At 55.7% G+C, this 19,846-nt stretch overlaps 1 pseudogene; it reads left to right on the forward strand.

Moving 5' to 3' along the window:
* Nucleotides 1-5,166: 5,166 nt before the first annotated feature.
* On the forward strand, nt 5,167-9,739 carry LOC147984259 (uncharacterized; annotated as a pseudogene).
* Nucleotides 9,740-19,846: the final 10,107 nt, after the last annotated feature.

A 19,846-nucleotide genomic window follows, 5' to 3' on the forward strand; every position in this document is an offset into this window, starting at 1 on the left:
GAGTCGCGAAGAGCTCGCCGGAGTCGCTGGAACCTTCGACGCCTCCACCGCCTGAGGAGCCGCCAAGGGAGCAGTCGGTGGGCCCAGTCCTCGCCGCAGTAGGGTCCCGGCCACCTCTCCCGGGGTAGCACTCTAGCCGGCGCCCGTTCACATCGAAGACCTTGAAGAACATCATTGAAGCGCTGTCGTACTCCAAGTGGATCGCGAAGGCGCCTCTTGTCCTGCAAACCGGACGATTTTGCTCCAGCCTCGAGTCATGAAGACCTCGCCCGGGGCAACGAACGCGACCTCTACCTCGGTCGTGAGGGTGCTGCAGCTGGCGTGCTGCAGCCAAAGCTCCAGGGGCTCTCCCTGCGGGACGATGGAGGCGAAGAAGGGAGGAAGGCGAATCCAAGACTGAGGAGGCATGGCGATGTGGAGCACGAGCTCTCGGGAGGAGCCCTCGGTGTGGACCCCAGGGGGGACGACGCACACCTTCTTGACTCGTCGGCGCCGACGGCGGCGCCGCCCATGGCGATCAGCATCAGCTCCTTCAGGGCCCTCGATGTGGGCATACAAGGGAAGCGGGAACCCCGGCGGTGCCCGCTCGCACCAAGGCCTCGGCACCACCTGATGGGCCCCCTCGTCCGGGCCATGGAGGACGAGCCGTTTCTTCGGTGGGAGCGGGTCGGGTTCCTCTCGGGGAGCCTTTCCCTTCTCTGCCGTCGAGAACCGGCGGATCGGAGCCATCGCAGCAAGACGGAGCAAGGACCGGGAAGAAGAAGAAGCAAGGAGGGATGGACTGGAAGGGCGCACGCCGTTCCGTACTTATAGCCGGCAAAGGCCAACCGCCGACCTCCACGATCGCAGGTAATCATGACCCGCTTTGCATGCAGGGACTTGTCCAACCCGTGCAGTTGCCGAGGCGCCATGGGGAAGTGGAGACGCCCACGTCCAATCAACCGCCACGCGGCGCCCAAGGCCGCAGGCTGTTAGGGCCCGCGGCGCTTCGCTCTTGCCCTCCGCCTCCTTGCACGGCCAAGTCCGGTCGCGCCTTGGGCCCGGGGGCTACTGTCGGCGTTCTGGGAACGGGGGTCCCCAGACATGCCTGCCTGCGGCCTGCGGCGTGGCTCAAAGGGGGGCCCAGCGCGGCCCATCTTCACCAACACAGACCAAAGACCCTCGCGAGGGGCCAAGCCTCGCGGGGCGGACGACGCGGAGCTTCCTCAGGCACGGCCTCACCAGGCTGGCTCGCGAGGAGGCGGAGAGATCAAGGCGGGGTACCTCACGAGGTTCCCATGACGCAAGCCATGACGACCAAAGGCGCCAAGCGGGTGCCAGCCCGCGCAGTGTCCTCCTACCCTCTTTGGTGCAAAGGGAGCAAGCGCAGCCGCGGAGTACCGAGGCATCAGGCAAAGGTTGCCATTTTGGTGCAACAAGAACAAGACCAGGAGGACTGCAAGACGGAGGTCATCGTGGAGCCCAAGACGGCGTCACCACCAGAGCTTTGTGCAGGCGAAGACTACTTTTGTCAGGATAGCTGGTACTAGTTGTCCCCCTTCAAATTAGCCCGCCATTGTTGGCTCCCTTCCCGCTCGATATTTGGGAAGAGGACCAGGGCCTCTATAAATAGGACCAGCCACCCACAGGGCAAAGGGGGCAGAGAGGGAAAAAAAGAGAATCAGGGAGAGAGAGAGAGAGAAGGGTGACCGAACTCCTCCCAACAGTTCATCGCCCCAGCCAAGAGTAGACCCTCGCGAGGCTGTTCTTCCTTGTATTGTTCATCATCATCAGCCCAAGATGCAATCCACCACACCACACACTGGAGTAGGGTATTACACCACAACGGTGGCCCGAACCAGTATAAACCCTATGTCATTCGTGTTGTTCTTTCCATAGCTTAGATGTTAGCGAGGGGGAGGGGTGCAGGTAGGTAGGAGGTGAAATCTCCGCACGCACCCCAGTGTTCGAACCTCAAGGGTCTGCCGGAACCCGAAATCCGCAACCTCCATGAATTTCTTGCACACCTATTTTTTGTCTCTTTCTTTCCCTCTTTTCTCTTCAAGGCCCTAAGGGGCTACATTTGTGTCTTGGTTACACAATCTTGACGCGCTAAACGCGCTCAATATACCTGGGGGCTTCCATACAGAAGCTTAATCTAATTACCTTTCCGGGCTTTATGCCCCGCACATGTGTTATTCTTCCGCATGTACCTTTTTTCGCCATTATATGCATCGATATGACTTATGTTTTGGCCAAGCTGGGTTGCCTGGCTCTTGTATTTATGCCCTACATTCCCGTTAATTCGGCTAGGGCATAAGGGGAGCACCTCTCTGATTGTTACTGCCGGGTCAGCCGGATCTGTACCTCAGACTGGCTGAAGCCGAAAGCTAGCGTTCTTAAGGGAATATTCGGTCGGTGAATAAAAGATGACTTTCATTTAAGTTACTACACTCCCCCAGATGTTTTTGACCTGTGTCTGCAGTTCGACATGCACATTAGGGCATGCGTACCTAGGGAAAGGAACCCTTAACGGAACTATTCTCCCTGGAAGATGTTTCTTACTATCCATGTAATATAACATAGCTAGTTGGGTACTTGTCTGTTCAAGCACTTATGACCCCTACGCCTGGTTTCCATGCATACCCCGGTTTTATCTAACCGAGTGGGTATTCGGATACACTCCGGACTATCGGGTCCAGTGGTTGAAGCAAAAAGGTCCGCCATGACAAATGATTTACAATCCGGCTAGGGACATTACATATGTCACTTGAAGTACTGTCGTGGTATTCTCACGGGGTGTGCAAGACGACATATGCCACAAGGTGGCTTCATGTGAGGGCAAGACTGCTGCCGGAATATCCAGGGATGGGTATGCGAGTAGCACGCGCTAGTTTACCTAGGTTCGGGGCTCTCCGGAGAGATAACATCCCTACTCCTGCATGTCTGAGTATACATGTGGGGTGTACATCGGGTAGTACAAAGTGCTCCTGGAGTTGTATCTAAGATTAGTAGCAATGAGAGCTACCTAGCTAGTGTGGCACATGTGCCTGGCCATGTGTGGCCGTGCGAGTGTGATGCTCATCGTCTGTGTGAGGATGGGTGGATGGCTAGCTATATATAGTGGGAGCTAGCTTAGCATGTAAGCCATGTAGGCATGGTAGCTAGCTAGCTAGTGGCATGGTGGGGTGTCATCCTTGTCCCCTGTGTCACTTCATAAATAGTGCCCAGGGACAAGGGACACTGTACATGATGGCTGGGGTGTCACATGAACACTGCCGGGTAAGACCGTCACGTCGGGGTCACGTCCGGCTGCAGTTGACTTCGGGCAGTCGCCCTGGTGGAGGAGTCGGCAGCCAGCAGTCGGCCTGGTGGAGGAGTCGGCAGCCAGCAGTCGGCCTGGTGGAGGAGTCGGCAGCCAGCAGTCGGCCTGGTGGAGCAGTCGGCAGCCAGCAGTCGACCTGGTGGAGCAGTCGGCAGCCAGCAGTCGGCTTGGTGGAGCAGTCGGCAGCCAGCAGTCGGCCTGGTGGAGCAGTCGGCAGCCAGAAGTCGGCCTGGTGGAGCAGTCAGCAGCCAGCAGTCGGCCGCAGGCCAGGTAGTTGGACAGCCGCTCTGCGGTCTATGGCTGAGAGTGGGCGCAAAGTGGAGTGTATAGTACTCAGACTCTGGGAGTGGATTTAACCGAGCAAATACTTATAAAGGAAATGGTCGGGTCACCCAAAGCGTTTTTTCTTCCCGGACGTTTTTCGCGTGGGTGGCCTCCAGCGTTCACTCTTGCTAGTCGGACAGCCGCTCTGCGATCTGTGACTAAGAGTGGGCCTTTGGTACCGCGCACGGTACTAAGCCGTCTACGGGAACGAACGTCTCAGGCCAAGCGGCCAGCCCCCGAGCCAACTCTGGCTGGCGCCGGGGAGAACAGTGATGCAACCGTAATAAAATGCGGAGACAGCCCCCGAGCATCGCTCGGGGTTATCTGTGATTGCGTGGTGCAAAAAATATGCGGGTGAGGAGCTCACATTCGTTTTCGTGTTGTCGAGGCGGAGTTTGCGGAAGACAGCCGGCGTGGCTCAACGCTTGCTGAGCGCGCCGGCGCACCCGCTGGGTGTAGTCTTCGAGCCTTCGGGTGCTCGAAGGGGGTCCCGGGTGGTCAGGCTCGACCGCCAGGCGGCGATGCATCTTGGAGTGCCTATCTTCTTCTTTTTCTCTTCTGCCGGCTGCTCGGAGCCGGACAAAACTCTTCTCTTGTCTGCAATCTTCGTGGGGGCGCGTCAGCGCACCTGCTGGGTGTAGCCCCAGAGATTCGGGCCGACTGCTGAGCAGTCGGGCCGGATCTCCCGGCGACTATTCCGTCTTCTTCTTAGCGGGGGTGCATCAGCGCACCCGTTGGGTGTAGCCCCAGAGATCCGGCCCGACTGCTGATCTCCTGGCAACTACTTTGTCTTCTTCTTCGTGGGGGCGCGTCAGCACACCCGCTGGGTGTAGCCCCCAAGATCTGGGCCGACTGCTGAGCAGTCAGGCCGGTTCTCTCGGCAACTACTTTGTTTTCTCTTCGCAGGGGCGCGTCAGCGCACCTGCTGGGTGTGTTGTTGGAGCAGGAGGCAATCCAGCCGGCCCGGCACAGCCGGCAGCGTGGGTCACGACTGACCATCCGAGTGGCAAAGCAGGCGGACGAGTCATTCAGACGGGTTTTTCTTTCTTCTCTTTCTCCCAGCCGACTTCTCTCTCTCTTCTTTTTTTTCTCTTGTCCGACTGCTTGTCGGACGCCACCACCCGGCCACTTTCTTTTTTTCTCTTGTACGACTGTATGTCGGATGCCTCCACCCGGCCATTTTGTTTTTTTCTTGAGCCAGCTGGATGGGCACCCGGCTCCTCCTTTCGACCGGATTGAGCAACTGGCCTGCACACTTTCTTTTTAGCAGCAGACCCCCTTTTTTAGTGCGAGGAGCCGGCCGCCGGCTGGCGGGCAAGCCAGCAGGCAGCCAGGTCGCCGGGAGGCGGGCGAAGCCGGAGCCTGCGAGTGATGGAGCCGGCACACAGGCGAGCCGCGGAGCCGGCCCGCGGGACTGAGGCGGGGAGCTGCAGGCGGGCTGGACGGCGTGCGCGAGGCCAGTGCACGTAGGGTCGGAACCGGTCCGTGATGCGAGCAGCGCGAAGCTGCAGCCGGCGCAGCGAGGCGGCGGAGCCGGCATGGACGCCAGGCCGATGAGGGAGAGGGCGCGGCGCAGCCACACGCGAGGAGATGGGGTGCCTACCGGCGCGGTCGGCGTGGCAGAACGGAGGCCGGTCCGGGGCCGCAGCAGCCGGCGCGGCCGGTTCCGGAGTCGGATGGATGCGCAGGGGGATGCGGAGCATGCGGCCAGGTGGAGCACGCACATAGCTGCGGGAGCCGGGGCGGTTGCTGCGCGAGGCCAGGGTGATGCGGCGTCGCTGAGGAGCATGCGGCCGGGCGCGCAGCACGGGAGCCCCAGGGAGGCCGGCTTGTCAGGCGCACGGAATGGGGGTTCGCACCAGGAACCACGGGAGGCTAGAGAAGAGTCCAGATGGGGAGGCAGCAAGGCGAGGAGGAGCCCGGATGGGGACGCAGCAAGACGCTGTGGCGCGGCCACGGCCGGGCAGGATTCTGACGGGGACGAAGTAAAACATAGCAACGCTGGCGTGGGCAAAGATGCACAAGGCATAGTGCAATGTAGGCGCTAACAGGAAATCAAGCCGTTGTTTGAAGTAGTGTATGGATGGTGTATGACCACGATTGACTTGCATCTAGCTAGCTTGCGTAGATGAAATATGAAGGAGCGAACGCCCATTTCGGCCGGAACAAGGCGCAGCGCGGAGGGGAGCATGCACGAGCGGCGTGTGGATGAACGTGGCCGACCGAAGCGAGGCGCGGCGCGCGCGCGGACGAACGGACAGTCGACGCTGCGTTGGTGATGACGAAGATGGCGAAGCCGACGGCGAGGACGCGCCGTCCCGCACGGCCGCTCTGGGGGAGTGTCAAAGTCGAGCCCCTGAGCGCTACTAAAGAGACGGCGTGACGCCGCGGCGGAGATGACGAAGATGGTCCCGCCCGGACTGCGAAACCAGTAGCAGTGCGGTAGCATAGTACCGCCCCACAGTGGCGCCAAATATCGTGGTATTCTCACGGGGGGTGCAGGACGACATATGCCACAAGGTGGCTTCGTGTGAGGGCAAGACTGCTGCCGGAATATCCAGGGATGGGTATGCGAGTAGCACGCGCTAGCTTACCCAGGTTCGGGGCTCTCCGGAGAGATAACACCCCTACTCCTGCATGTCTGAGTATACATGTGGGGTGTACATCGGGTAGTACAAAGTGCTCCTGGAGCTGTATCTAAGATCAGTAGCAATGAGAGCTACCTAGCTAGTGTGGCACATGTGCCTGGCCATGTGTGGCCATGGGAGTGTGATGCTCATCGTCTGTGTGAGGATGGGTGGATGGCTAGCTATAGATAGTGGGAGCTAGCTTAGCATGTAAGCCATGTAGGCATGGTAGCTAGCTATCTAGTGGCATGGTGGGGTGTCATCCTTGTCCCCTGGGTCACTTCATAAATAGTGCCCAGGGACAAGGGACACTATACATGATGGCTGGGGTGTCACGTGAACAGTGCTGGGTACGGCCGTCACGTCGGGTTTGCGTCCGGCTGCAGTTGACTTCGGGCAGTCGGCCTGGTGGAGCAGTCGGCAGCCAGCAGTCGGCCTGGTGGAGGAGGCGGCAGCCAGCAGTCGGCCTGGTGGAGCAGTCGGCAGCCAGCAATCGGCCTGGTGGAGCAGTCGGCAGCCAATAGTCGGCGTGGTGGAGCAGTCGGCAGCCAGCAGTCGTCCTGGTGGAGCAGTCGACAGCCAGCAGTCGGCCTGGTGGAGCAGTCGACAGCTAGCAGTCGGCCTGGTGGAGCAGTCGGCAGCCAGCAGTCGGCCGCCGGCCAGGTAGTTGGACTGAGGGGCTTTGCTAGCCCCGATGTCTTGAATTCTTGTCTCGCTGTCTTCGGGGTATCCGTGTCCAATTACTCCGACAAGTACACATTCACTAAGACTGATTAAGTTCTTCTTCTATACCCTCCAACAGGCTGTCTAGCTTACAATCCTGTTGGGAATACTTTGCGGCTAATTCTACTTTACCATACACTAAACTGACGGGGATCTCTTTCCCATCGGGCCCCACAGGTCCGACCTCGGCCATGTGGTTAGGGTCAGCCTTGGTATATTGTGTCTTCACCATAGCCCAGGCTTCCCTCGCACCTTGTCGGCAGGCTGATATTTTTCATAATCAAAAGCGCCTCTGCGCTCCCTTGAGCTTCTCTATAAGCTCCCCCATGCCTCCTGGCGGGGACGCGGATGGCCACGAGGCTTGAGCAATACTCTGCATCACCTGCCGAACTTGTTCGTGCAGTTGTGAGAGCTCTAGTGGAAGATCACCCGAAGACCCGGGCATCTCCTCCACGGGACGACCCGTCAGCATACCTGCAGACATAACCCTGTTAGCAGGCTTCTCCGCCAAACTCCTTTAAAAAGTTCGTTCAAGCACTTACTAAAAATGACGCGCTGAAGCCATTTATTCTCCTTCATGGAGTCCGCAAGCTGGGCTCGGACATCCTTCAGTTCCACGCCCAACCGGATATTGGCTTCTTGGAGATCATTTTTCTCCTGCCTGACTTGCGTCAGCACGCGCTCGCTAGCATTTCGTTGTCGATCATCACGTGCCGTATCCGCCTCCACGGCCTCCAGATTCACTCCGGGGCCACCTGCAACATCTATTGTTTGGTGTGCATACATGCCGCATACTACTTGGTACCGATATTCTTTGCAATAGACAAAAAAGTTACCAGGGGACCCTTTTTGGACTCCTTCAATGCGGCAACAGCGGCTTCCAGCTGGGCCTTGCATTTGTCCAGCTCTTGAGATAGTTGGAAATTCTTCTTCGTAAGAACCTGCACAAATAATGATCCTTAAATGAGTTGCGTCAACTGTTTCAAGTCTCAGGGGCTACTGATACATATAATCGTCAGATTTGCTTACACGTATTGTCGGAGTAAATGACCACGGGTAGCCTAGCCGGCTTCCCCTGGCACTTCAGAAAAATTACAAGCCGAACAAGCCTCCAAGCTTCCAAGACATGGGGCCGTCTTCCCCCAGCCGGCTACCTCTCAAGCCAGCTACGCAAAGGCAGCCCAGCCCTGAAATCCTTGAGAAACAAGACCACGAGAACGCCGACTTCCAGAAGCCGGCCATAAAAGGGCCGACTCCCGGGAGCCGGCCCCTCAGTAGGCGGCTAAGATCTTGCCCTCAGAGTCTGCACCCACATAACGGCGACAAGATGGGGCGTGGCTACAGTAAAGCCTGTCGCCCCCGAATCCCGGCGCACGCATGGCCACAGTGCACCGTATGGGGCGGCCATCCCCGTCCGGCGCGGAACTGTTGCCACGATGATCGTGACGTCACCCACGGCGATGGGTCAGTACGACCCGTGGGTGGCGGGGCCCCTCGGTAAGGGAGATCCCGAAGGCGGCCAGGATTCCCACAGCCGGCCAGCTCTTTCCCTCCAAGGAGGTGCTTCATTAAGGAGACAAGAGAAGGTAAGGCTACAGTGATGAGCCGCCTCGCGGTGGCACTGGAGCCATGCTTACCACGACAAAGCCATCATCACCAGGGGCAACGTAATAGTAACCAGCCCCCGACAAGACCCCCGAGCGGTGGGGCCGGCCTGTCAGCTAAAGGGTCGGCAGCCGACGGGCCCCACCAGTCGGCGGAGAAGCCGGCGGGCATAGACACAGACGGCTAGGGCCCACGCCTAGCCGGATTACCATTGTACCCCTAGGGGTAGGCCTATATAAACCCCCCAGGGTTCCCATGCAGAGGGAGATCACTCTTTGGATAGATTTTAGACACCACAAGGAGAAGAGGAGCAGGCTAGCCTGGCCCTCCCTCAACCTTTCACCGAATAGCTCAAGGAGCATTCTGTAGCAACCCACCGAGCTAGTGATCATGTGGAGACCCCGCAGAGCAGCATTAGGGGTGTTATCTCCATGGTGAGCCCTGAAGCTGGGTAAGATTCGCCAGCGTGCATGTCTTCGCCTTATCCCGTTTCCAGGCACCGGCGATGTTTTATTGGCTCCCACAATGATAAGCCATCCATTGGCATACGTCGCACCAACCACCCGACATTTGGCGCCCACCGTGGGGCCAAGTGCACCGTTGTCCGGAGACCTGCTCTGGACGGGAACCCTATTCCTTCCCAACGTGCGTAGCCAGTCTGGCTCGCCCGATGGCGCTTGCCCCGACACGCTGCAAGACGTCGCCGATGCCTGCGCGGCGAGCTGCCTTGCCGATCTTCTTGGCGAGGATCGCATAGCTGACGAGCCCGCATCCGACGCGGGCACAGACTGCCCCGAGAGCCACCTCCTCAGCCTCCTCGATCAACTCCACGTCTCCGGCGAGCTTGCCGAGGACTTGGAGTCGGTTGGCTCCACCGACCCGATGCTTGTCGACTCCGACACGACATCCCTTGACGCCTTCCCCACCAACGTGGCGGTCATCAACGACCCTCTTCCTCAGGACAACAGCAGCGGCAGTGCCATTACCGAGGTACTGGTTATCAGCCACGGCGCCTCCTCAGGCGAGAACACCCACGACGCTCTGCAGGTGGCGCTGCACGACTTGTCCATCCCCGTCCCGGCCGACGCGGACGCCAAGACATTAGAGGCGCGCCGCCTCGCCCTCATTGCGGAGGGCCAGAGGCTCGCCACCATGAGATGCCTCACCAAGGCTCACCAGCGCGAGGTCGACCGAGCCGCCTTCGGCATGCGGCCTCCCGACGGGCCGAGCCGCGTCGGTATCGTCAAGAAACACAGCGCAGCTATCGCCGACATGCTGGGAGCAGACCGCCCAGTCTATGCCACGCCTCTTGAGAACTTGCGCGCCGCCCAGGTGGCTGCAGACGAGCTGAATGGGCTGGGGCCTGATGAGCTCCCTTACATGACCAGACGCATCCAGCAACTTATCGACGCGGACACAGAGCAGCATGAAGCCTGCGTCCGCACCGAGAGTCCTCCCCAATACCGAGAGCACGGTGCGATGTCCCGAACACCGATCGCGGGCAACACCCACGCGAGAAAAGAAAAGGAGCTGGCTACCAGCCGCAGCCGGACTCGAATCTCCATCGAGCGTGATGCCGAGGGCCGCCCACGAGCCGTGGAGTGGTGGGGCAACCCTCCTCCTCCTCCGCCTCGTTGGGAGAGATACCCTACCCCACCGCCTGTCACGCACCCGACTCTCAGCGGCCAGCTGGGTCGCCGCGAAGGAGTCGGCGAGAATGATGACCGCCACCGGATCGACCGCCTTGCGCGATCCTTGGCCATCGAAGAAGAAGATGATGTCGGCCCGTCTTGCTTCGGCACCCGCATCCGCAACAAGCCCTTCCTGTCACAGCCCTAGAATACCTGAGTGAAATAGTTGCATCTGCACTCATGCATCATGTCTAAACTTTCTGAAAGCTGAATTGAGGTTTGTTGAAACCCTCAGAAATCAGTTCAAAAATAACCAACTTTAAAATCTTCTCAAATGAGTCCAAGAAAATGTCCCTGGTATCCTATAAAAATATTGGCAAGAGGTAAAATTCAAACCAATATTTTTAGGAGCCCAGAAACATTTATTCTGGCCATTTGAATAAATCCAATAAATATTTGAATTGGATCTATATTTATTATATAATAAATATATGTTCAATAATTCTGAAAAATTGTTGCGTGGCTTTGGATAAGTCCATTTAGCTCACACAATTATTTTTCATGAAGTTTAAAATTGATTTGGTGTTAAAACTAAAGCAAAAATTAGAAAAGAGGAAACAAATAATAAAGAGAGGGAGAGAAGGCCACTAGGCCACCTACCTAACCTACCTGGTGGCCCAGCACTGTTGGCCCGGCCCAGCAGGCGCCCCCACCGTCTTCAACCTCCTGCCAGTAGGCAGGAGGGCGTGTGGTCACCGCGCGTGGGCATGCGCCCTGGCCACCTCCTCCCTCCCAGCCTGCCTGGCTCCTCCTCGACGCCCAGGAGGCCACGCACTTCCCCGGGCCCCCTCCCTCTCTCTCACGTCCATCCCCTCCTCTCCCTCGCTCTCCCCCGCGACGACCGACACGGCCATGGAAGTGCCGCCGTGAACCACCGCGCTACCCAACCCCCTCTCGCCTTCCCGTGTTGCGTGGAAGCTCCGCCACCATCGCCTACGCCTCCTTGACGACCCGCAGGATGCCGGATGTGCCGCACCACGACCATGGCGTTGTCTTCAACCTCTCTGCCGCCGAGATCGCCGACGACCACACGCCGCCACCAACCCTTCCCCGAGCCCGCTGAGACGCGTACTGCAACCGCCGTGAGCTCCTTCCCCGAAACCCCCTCTTCTCCGTCTCGTTTGCATGCCGTAGAGCCATTCCCCACCGTCACCGAAGCTCGCCGTCGTTGCGCTTCGTCTCCACCACGGCTACTGATGACATAGCTCGTGCCTGAGCGTGTCACTGTGCTCACCGAGCTCCCAGGAGTCGAACGCATCACCCAACTCCTCCTGTCGTACTCCGCAGCCCCGTTCCGCTCGATGCCGTAGCTCCGGCCGCCGCCGAGGTTGACGCTGTGCCCAACTCCAGTCACCTTGCGCCCTCCCCCTGCCATAGTTGGATGCGCACGAGCCCCAGCTCCTCGTGGGTGGGCTCGGCCATCGTTTTGGTCACCGGAGCAGCCATTCCGATCGTCGCCACCGCGTCTGTGTGCTCGCCGGCGTTGAACTCCGGTGAGATGACGTGGCCCGTCATTAGCCACTAATGACCCTGCTGATTAACACCCCCCCTGAGTCACTGACACCTGGGCCCCATGTTTTAGTTAACCATAGTTTATTTCTCTGTTTAGCTTAAACTAACCACAGTGGCCCCACACGTCAGCTTGACTTGCTGACGTGGCCGTTGACCCGACCCCAGCTGTCTGTGACCTAGGCAGCACTTGGTCACTCACTAGTGGGCCCCACTGGTCAGGTTTGACCTGGACGGCTCCTGTTGATCTGCTGACGTCAGCATGACTCAATGCTGACGCAGTAATACATTTTCTGGATTTATTAATAATTAGTAAATTCCAGAAAATATCCAAAACTTTGAAAAATCATAGAAAATAATCTATAACTCAGAATCAAATAATTTATATATGAAAAATTATCAGAAAAATTCAAGGAATCTGTTCATGGCATTTGCATGCATGTTGGAACCACCTAGGGTTGCTGTACAGGGCAATTTGCATAATTGACATTTAAATAAGCACATATGGAGTTTGAATTTGAACCCTTGGTTCAAACCAACTTCTTTTAATATGATTGCTAGTTTCATTAGCTCAATCAACAGTATATTGCCATGAAATTATCATGCATCATAATTGTTGCATTGCATTGATTGTGTTCCTCTTTGTTTGCCAGTTTTTGTCCCCTCTCGATAGACGTGGTTCCGACGATGAGTTCGATGACACCGATAAAGAGCTATATTATCTTCAGAAGTGCCAGGCAAGCAAAACCCCCTTGTTCATTCCAATACAATCCCAATCTCTCGCTCCTGCTCTCTTTTACTGCATTAGGACAACAACGTTTCAATTGTTACATGCTGCGGTAGCTGAACTCCTTATCCTCTGCATGACATGTCATTGCCACAGTAAATAGATGAAACCCACTAGCATGAGTAGGAGTTGTTTGAGCCCTGATGTGCCTACTCATTTATGCTTTTTTGTCATGCCTGCCATTGCTTAGAGCTGAGTTATGTCTGATTCATCGGGAATGAATTCGAACAATGTGAACATGTCCTACTGTTGAGAGCTAAGTGTGTGTACACGATTTGGTAAAGGTAGCGGTGAGAGGCCATGTAGGAGTACATGGTGGGTTGTCTCATTGCAGCCGTCCTCAGGAACTGAGTTCTGTGTCTGTGATCCATGAACAACTACTACCACTCATTGGGAACCTTAATTGACCCTCTCGGCTTCTTAATCACCCTAGTACTCTGTCCAGGAGTTGCAACTAGTTTCTGGTGTTTGTAGGTTATGTGTTGGCGGCCGTGCGTAGCGCTGACCCTAGGGGTGGGCTATGATGCGGTAGATACACCGTGGCACGGTGTACCGGGCGCCCGTTTGGTGTCTCGGGAACCCTGTTCACATCGTTCGGGGCCGTAAGTGGAAACCTCGGCCGGACTCCCTGCGGATGGAACCTGGATAGGCGATAAACCTAGACTAGAGACTTGAGTGTTTAGGTAGGCCGTGGCCGACACCCTTGTTGGGCTTCCGCTTGAAGGTTGCCGAGTACATGTCGTGTAAACGACGGTAAGTGGTGGGAGCGTGTGTGAAGAAGTACACCCCTGCAGGGTTATCATTATCTATTCGAATAGCCGGATTCCTCAGATATGAAAACTTGGACCCCTTGCATAGTTCATAGACAAGTGAAAGTGGATACTCTAAAACTCGCAAGATAAGTGTGAGTGCTATGGATGGCCTTCTCGTGGGGAGACGGGAGCGGATCCATAGTGGTGTATTAATTGGTGAATATGTGGACTCGTGTGCGCCACCTCAAAAGAGTTGCTTGCGGTCGTAGTTCAGGTTAGCCACTGAGTCAAAGCTGGCTTGCTGCAGTTAAACTCCACCACCCCTCTTTGTTTATACCGATGCATATGTAGCTAGTTCTGATCTAAGTCTTGTTGAGTACTTTTTTACTCACGTTTGCTTTATTTATGTTTTGCAGAGAGACTTCAGTCTCGCTAGTAGTTTCGCGAAGACTTCGACATTTAGCTTGATACCTCAGCTACGATCTTGTGCCCTTGGCAGGATCTGGTAGATAGTCAGGTTTCTTAACCTTTTTCATTTGTAGACGTCTGTACTCAGACATGTTAAGCTTCTGCATGTGCTTGATTTTTATGGTATGATTGTTGGGTCATGAGACCCATGTTTGTAATATCTCGCTCCCCGGAGCCTAATGAATAAATACTTGAGTTGTAGAGTTATGTTGTGATGCCATGTTGTATCTACACATATCGAGCATATTGTGTGTATTATTGAAATGCTTGGTATGTGTGGGATCCGACAATCTAGTTGTTTTTCCTTGGCAGCCTCTCTTATGGGAAAATGTAGTCTAGTGCTTCCATGAGCCATAGTAGTCCGCTATAGCCCGGCTCACCGGAGTCCTGCTAGCCCAACACTACTGCTTAGGACACTTAACTGGCCGGCATGTGTTTCACCTTGTTCCTGTGTCTGTCCCTTCGGGGAAATGTCACGCGGTGACATCCGGAGTCCTGCCTAGCCTTCTACAGCCCGGGTTCCCGGAGTCCTGTTAGCCCAGTGCTACAGCCTGGATTCACACGCTGCTGACCGACATGCTCGATGTGATTCATGTATGCCTGTTCCCATAGGTTGGTGCCGCTTCGGGTTCACGACTAGCCATGTCGGCCCGGGTTCTCTGTCATATGTACGCTAGTGACACTATCATATACGTGAGCCAAAAGGCATAAACGGTCCCGGGCCATGGTAAGGCGACACCCGTGGGAATACCGTGCGTGAGGCCGCAAGGTGATATGAGGTGTTACCGGCTAGATCGATGTGACTTGGAATCGGGGTCATGACAGCGTTGGTATCAGAGCCTGACTGCCTGTAGGATTACCAAGCCAAGCTGGTCGAAGTTGAGTGTAGAAATGCTTTAGTTATATAAGGGAATTGATTATGGAAGGGAACGTAAGGCTCTTTTTACTCCTTTACCTTATGCCCTTCTAATCTGAGTCAACCTCTTCTTTTCTACGGGGATTAAGAACTAGGCTTCTCCTCTATCTCTCAGGATGACGTGTTACTAAAACCGTAGTTTCCTAGGATTGTTGAGCTCAAGCCTCAGTTTAGTTCCTACTACTTCCATATGTTCATATCTGGCCTTGGAAACTTGATATTGCGATGTTAAGTGGTTATGCCACCATTTTGCAGGATGTCTCAAATCTTTTGAGCATTTACAGCCGTTATGCTGTCCGAGTCATCCCAGGTCTCTACATAGTCTGATGCATTTGCAAATCCATTATTTCCGTTCCCGATGTTCCTTTGGGCCAGTTCAACCACACTAATCGATGAGTTGAGGTACTCTATTGCCTCGACATATATGTTGGAGCTATTATTATGACCTAGGTGTCTTTGGGAGTCACCTAGTAATCTAGCAATGCGTTGTATTCCCAGTGTGATGACTCTGGCCATTAATCCCGAAGCATCCTGTGATGCCATTTAGTAGTAGGCATTCTATTCCTGGGTTCTTGAACCCGAGATTCACCCTACTTACCTCCTGTTGATAGCGTTTGCTCGTTCCTTTAGGATATTATTAACCTTTGCGATAGTCCTCGAGGTTCGTGGTACATCCTTCTTGAAATTATCATGAACAATTCTTGGCAGGAGTTCTTTTGAACCAAAAGATCACAATCACAGTGCTCTTGATGAGTTCTTCGTTCTACATTGTGAATCTGCCAGTTCTACCTTTCTGCATGGGTTGTCTGGAAGAAACCTGTTGAACTTGGTTCGACATATTAATCTATGCATCCACAACTCGGAAAATTTATGTTCTTTGAGTTGTCCCCCTTTAGTTGTATTCCGACCTTGGCCTATCAATTGATAGTCAAGAGTATGCGTGCATTCGCTGTCGATGCCTATTATTCTTGTGGTCTGTCAAGCCACTCTATTCCAGAATGACTAGGAGAAACAAACTCCAGTACCTCATCCATATCCAGGATTGGGTCAAAGTAGTTGTAATCCGCAAATCAAATGCCAATCCAGCTTTTGACTCTGTTCTACCCTAGAGTAATACCCCTTTATGTCAGGATTGTCATGAGAATTGCACCATCTCTCATGAATTCTTGACGCAGTGATACCTCTTGCCATCATTTTCCATTCCTCGGTCCCATGTTGTCGCAACCAGAATGCCAACAAGTGAACCATGATGTGTGAAATCAATACTCCTACAACCACGTTGCTCGGTAGTTAATGGACACTAATATCATTCTTAGCGTGTTGGTTATCGAAACACTATTCTAGGATTGATCGTGCTATCTTGTCCTTATTTCTGGTGCACTCTTCGATCTTTGAGTTAGAATTGAATCCCTTACTCTTCTGATCATGTCATCTTTGCCTTGAAAAGCAAGATTGTTCTCGAGCTTAGAGTCATATCGGTGGTTCGTGATTTTCCGGATATCTTCTCGGAAGCATTACCAGGTTGTCCCCTGACTGTTATGTTGAGTTCGTGATCAAGTTGGTTTCTTGTAAACCACCCCTTCTCCAAGAATCTGTGTTGGATATCCCTGAGCTAGTTGGTTAAGCTAAACAACAACTTGGAGAGTTGGAAGATAAAAGCTTTGCCGAATTTGGTTCTTTCCGAAGGGTTATCTTTGTGTTTGTGTGTGTGTTGAAGGAAGATGATACCTTCACCAATTGGTCCTCGTGATCAGTTGTTGGATCTATTGCCTTGTCAAAACTTTGACTCGAGTGTGGGCTATCATCAAGTCAAATCAGAACCAACGATGTTCGTAATGTTGTCTTACTCGTGGTTGATCCCTCGAGCATACACCATTACATCTTTTGGTCTGAGCAATGCTATCACTGTGTTCACATGATGGTGGAAGTCCAGTGATATGGAAATTCCGATGAGTTGCTGTTGAACTCATCAGCAGCATTTTGTCGGTGGGAATGACACCTGTGGGATCACAAGAATCCCTACTACGGTTGCGGGGCGCGGGGTCGTGAGAAGAGTGGATCAAACAGATAGCACACGGTTCGTTTATCCAGGTTCGGGCCGCGAGGATGCGTAAAACCCAACTCCTGCTTTGGTGGATTGTATATCTATGTTCTTGAGCTAGCTATGGGGCGTGAGGAGCTCCAAAAAGCCCAATCCTTCTCCTGGTCGCCTCGGGCCTCCTTTTATAGGAAAAGGGGTAGCCACAGTGGCACACAGGAGGTGGAAAGGGAACAGTGATGTGAGGTTATCCTTTGCATTTCATGACATGGCATATTTAATGCGTCTTGCCCATGTGTCCTTGCTTTATCGGGGGCGGGGGAGAGACCTGTCTCGTCCGTCGCCGCTCCCTCTCGTGTCGACACGCGCCCTGGCCAGCGGCGCCCGCGGTGCCATTTAGGCAGGCAGGCAGCTCAGGTGGCGTAGTGGTAGGTCTCCACAAAGATCCGCCACGCAGGTGCCTACCCAGCTGGTTGGGTTGGCAGCTGCATGCGAACGTCGGTGGAGGTTTGACTGGCGTGGGCCTGATGGTGGACCTACGGGTGTTCTTGGCAAGGGCCTTGCCGAGGCCCCGGCAAGGGTCTTGCCGTGGCGCCTGCTGTCATCCCCAGCAAGGCTCTTGCCGGGGGCCTTGTGGTCCTCCTTGACTGGGATTCCGCCAAGGATCATCATCTTCTAAAGTGTGTATCTGATCTTGAATGCCTTCACAAAGATCTGCATGCCACCACGGGGATGTCTCCCGAATCCTTGCCCCATGGGGGCAGTGGACTCAAGGGTGACTAACTCCGTAGGCGTGGGGCGAGCTGCCACGGCAAGGGTCTTGCCGGGTTTGCTAAAACCGCCTCCCGGCAAGGATCTTGCCGGGGGGGTCCGTTTCGTCCCCTTTGCTCTTTGTGGTCTTGGTCTTGGCGTCGTTTTGCTTCTCCTGAGCTTCGGCCTTACCTTGGCTCACCTCCCTTGCCTTGCCCAGTGTGGTGGTGCCCGTGGCTCAGATTGCCCGTGCATAGTTATAGGGGTACAAAAGGTGTACCCCTCTTTTTGTACACCGACAGGAGCCCCCGGGCCTAGGCCACACGTAAGCGCAATCGCGTTGTTGGGCTAGGCCCAAAAATGGCGCGCGGGCAGGCGGGGCAGTTTTTACCATGGTAAGTCTCTTCGTGCGCTGTGCTTCCCATGCTTCCCGCGCGTGGCGCGGCATGGGGAAGCGTGTGTGACGTGGGCGGCATGCGTGGGGCTGCTTCCCGTGGGCATGCGTCACATCACAGTTAATGTGAAAGGAGGCGACCCGCGTTTTCGCCCATAAGAAGGAATAACCACGGGCGTGCTGCTCACTTTCTCCTCTTTCGTCGTGCCTTTTCCAATCTCAGAGCCCGCCGTCGTTGCTTCGCCATCCCCCTTCCTCAGCCCTCTGAACTTCTTGGTCTCCATGGCTCCCAAATTCGCCAAGGACAAGGGGGTGGCTAAGGGCGCCGGGGCGGTGGAGCCGCCAGCGAGCGCGCTGTCGGGGGACCGGACGAAGTCTGCCTTCTTCTACCCCTCGACGGTTGATGTTTGAGAGCTCCGGGCAAGGATTCGGGACACCCGGTGACGCACGTCATTCCTGCCGCTTGCGCTGATCCTGCTTCAAATCGGTACCCCTTCTTCGTTGAATACTTTTCCTGTGGGTTATGCCCCCCTTTCTCCGATTTCTTCTGCGATGTTATGCGCACCTTCGGCTTTCGCCTCTTGGATTTTACTCCAAATGCGGTGGCGTGCATGGCTTTCTTCACGCATCTTTGCGACGGCTTTGCCGGGGTGCGGCCCAACACCGCGCTCTTCCGCCATTACTTCTTCCCTTGAATCTAGCCGGGAGGAGCCGTCTCTGGTAGCGTCACCTGGATCTCAAGATCCAAGGGGGCGTACTCGGACGGTGCCGTGAAGGAAAGGTGGGAGGAATGGCGTGGCCGGTGGTGCTGGATTGAAGATAAAAACCCGCCGGAATTCTGCAAGGTCCGGCGAGTGCCGCCGGTCCGTGGCAGCGATTGGAGCGATGTCGATGCCGCCGATGGGAGGCTCACCGTCGCCACCACCAGGATTCTCTGGCTCACCCAGGCCGGACTCACCCTTGAGATGATCGGGTCGGACTTCATTCGCCGCCGGATCGCCCCGTTGCACAACAAGGGGAGGCCAACTTGGCTCTTTACGAACCCGGCTGACATTATGCGACTCCGCCCCGGCCTTGATCACAACTTCAGAGTTCTGGCGCATGCCCACTTCTGCCAGCGGATTTTCCAGCTTGATGTGGGTCCTGATGGCGAGGTCGAGCGGACCGGCAAGGCTGCGAGGGCTGCCGCAAAGGTTGGCAAGGCTCTCAAGGGGACATTTTTCAAGCTGCCAGCGGGGGTGGTCCCATTGTGCAACAATTCGCGTCGGTCCAAGATCATCTCCATGATGCCGGACTGCAATGCGCACGGCCCTTTCCCGAGATGGGAGGAGCCGAAGGACGAGGATGTGCAGCAATTCTTCGACACCCTGATTGAGGTGTACGTCAATGCCGACGCCGAGCGGTGGCTTATCATGGACAACACCCAGGCAGAGCTGGACTACATCGCCACTAGGGCGAGGGAGGCACAGCTTGCCATGGAGGGCGGCAGCGCCAGGGGCGTGGAGGACAAGGCCGCAACGGCGGCGGAGGAAGAGGAGCTCACCCGGTGGGCGGCGGCCTCCGGGGAGGCCAGCAGCGCCGACACTGGGTCTCTGTTCATCGAAGACGCGGCCGACGAGTCGTCGTCGTCGGAGGAGGACGTGGCGGCGGGCTCGATGCCAGCCAGGGGAAGAGGGTGAGTCCTGCGGCGGTCTGGCTCTGGTGAGCCGGTCTGGCCCGGCAGGGCTACGCATCCTCAATTGACCCTGGAGGGGTCCGGGTGCCACACCAGGGCCACGACAGCGAAGAGGCTGATGAGGGCCGCTGAGAAGAAGAACGTGACAGCCCCTTACTCATCCGGGCTCGCACAAACCCCGCCGCCTCCTTCGCCTCCTCCGGCAGGCATTGACTCGGATGATGATGTGGAGCTCCCTTTTGATCTCGAGCCTCTCAGCCCGGAGAGGAAAAGGAAACTGGTG

Source organism: Triticum urartu, chromosome 2A (genome assembly GCF_056163025.1).
Source record: "Triticum urartu cultivar PI428250 chromosome 2A, HENAU_Tu73, whole genome shotgun sequence".
NCBI classification, from domain to species: domain Eukaryota; kingdom Viridiplantae; phylum Streptophyta; class Magnoliopsida; order Poales; family Poaceae; genus Triticum; species Triticum urartu.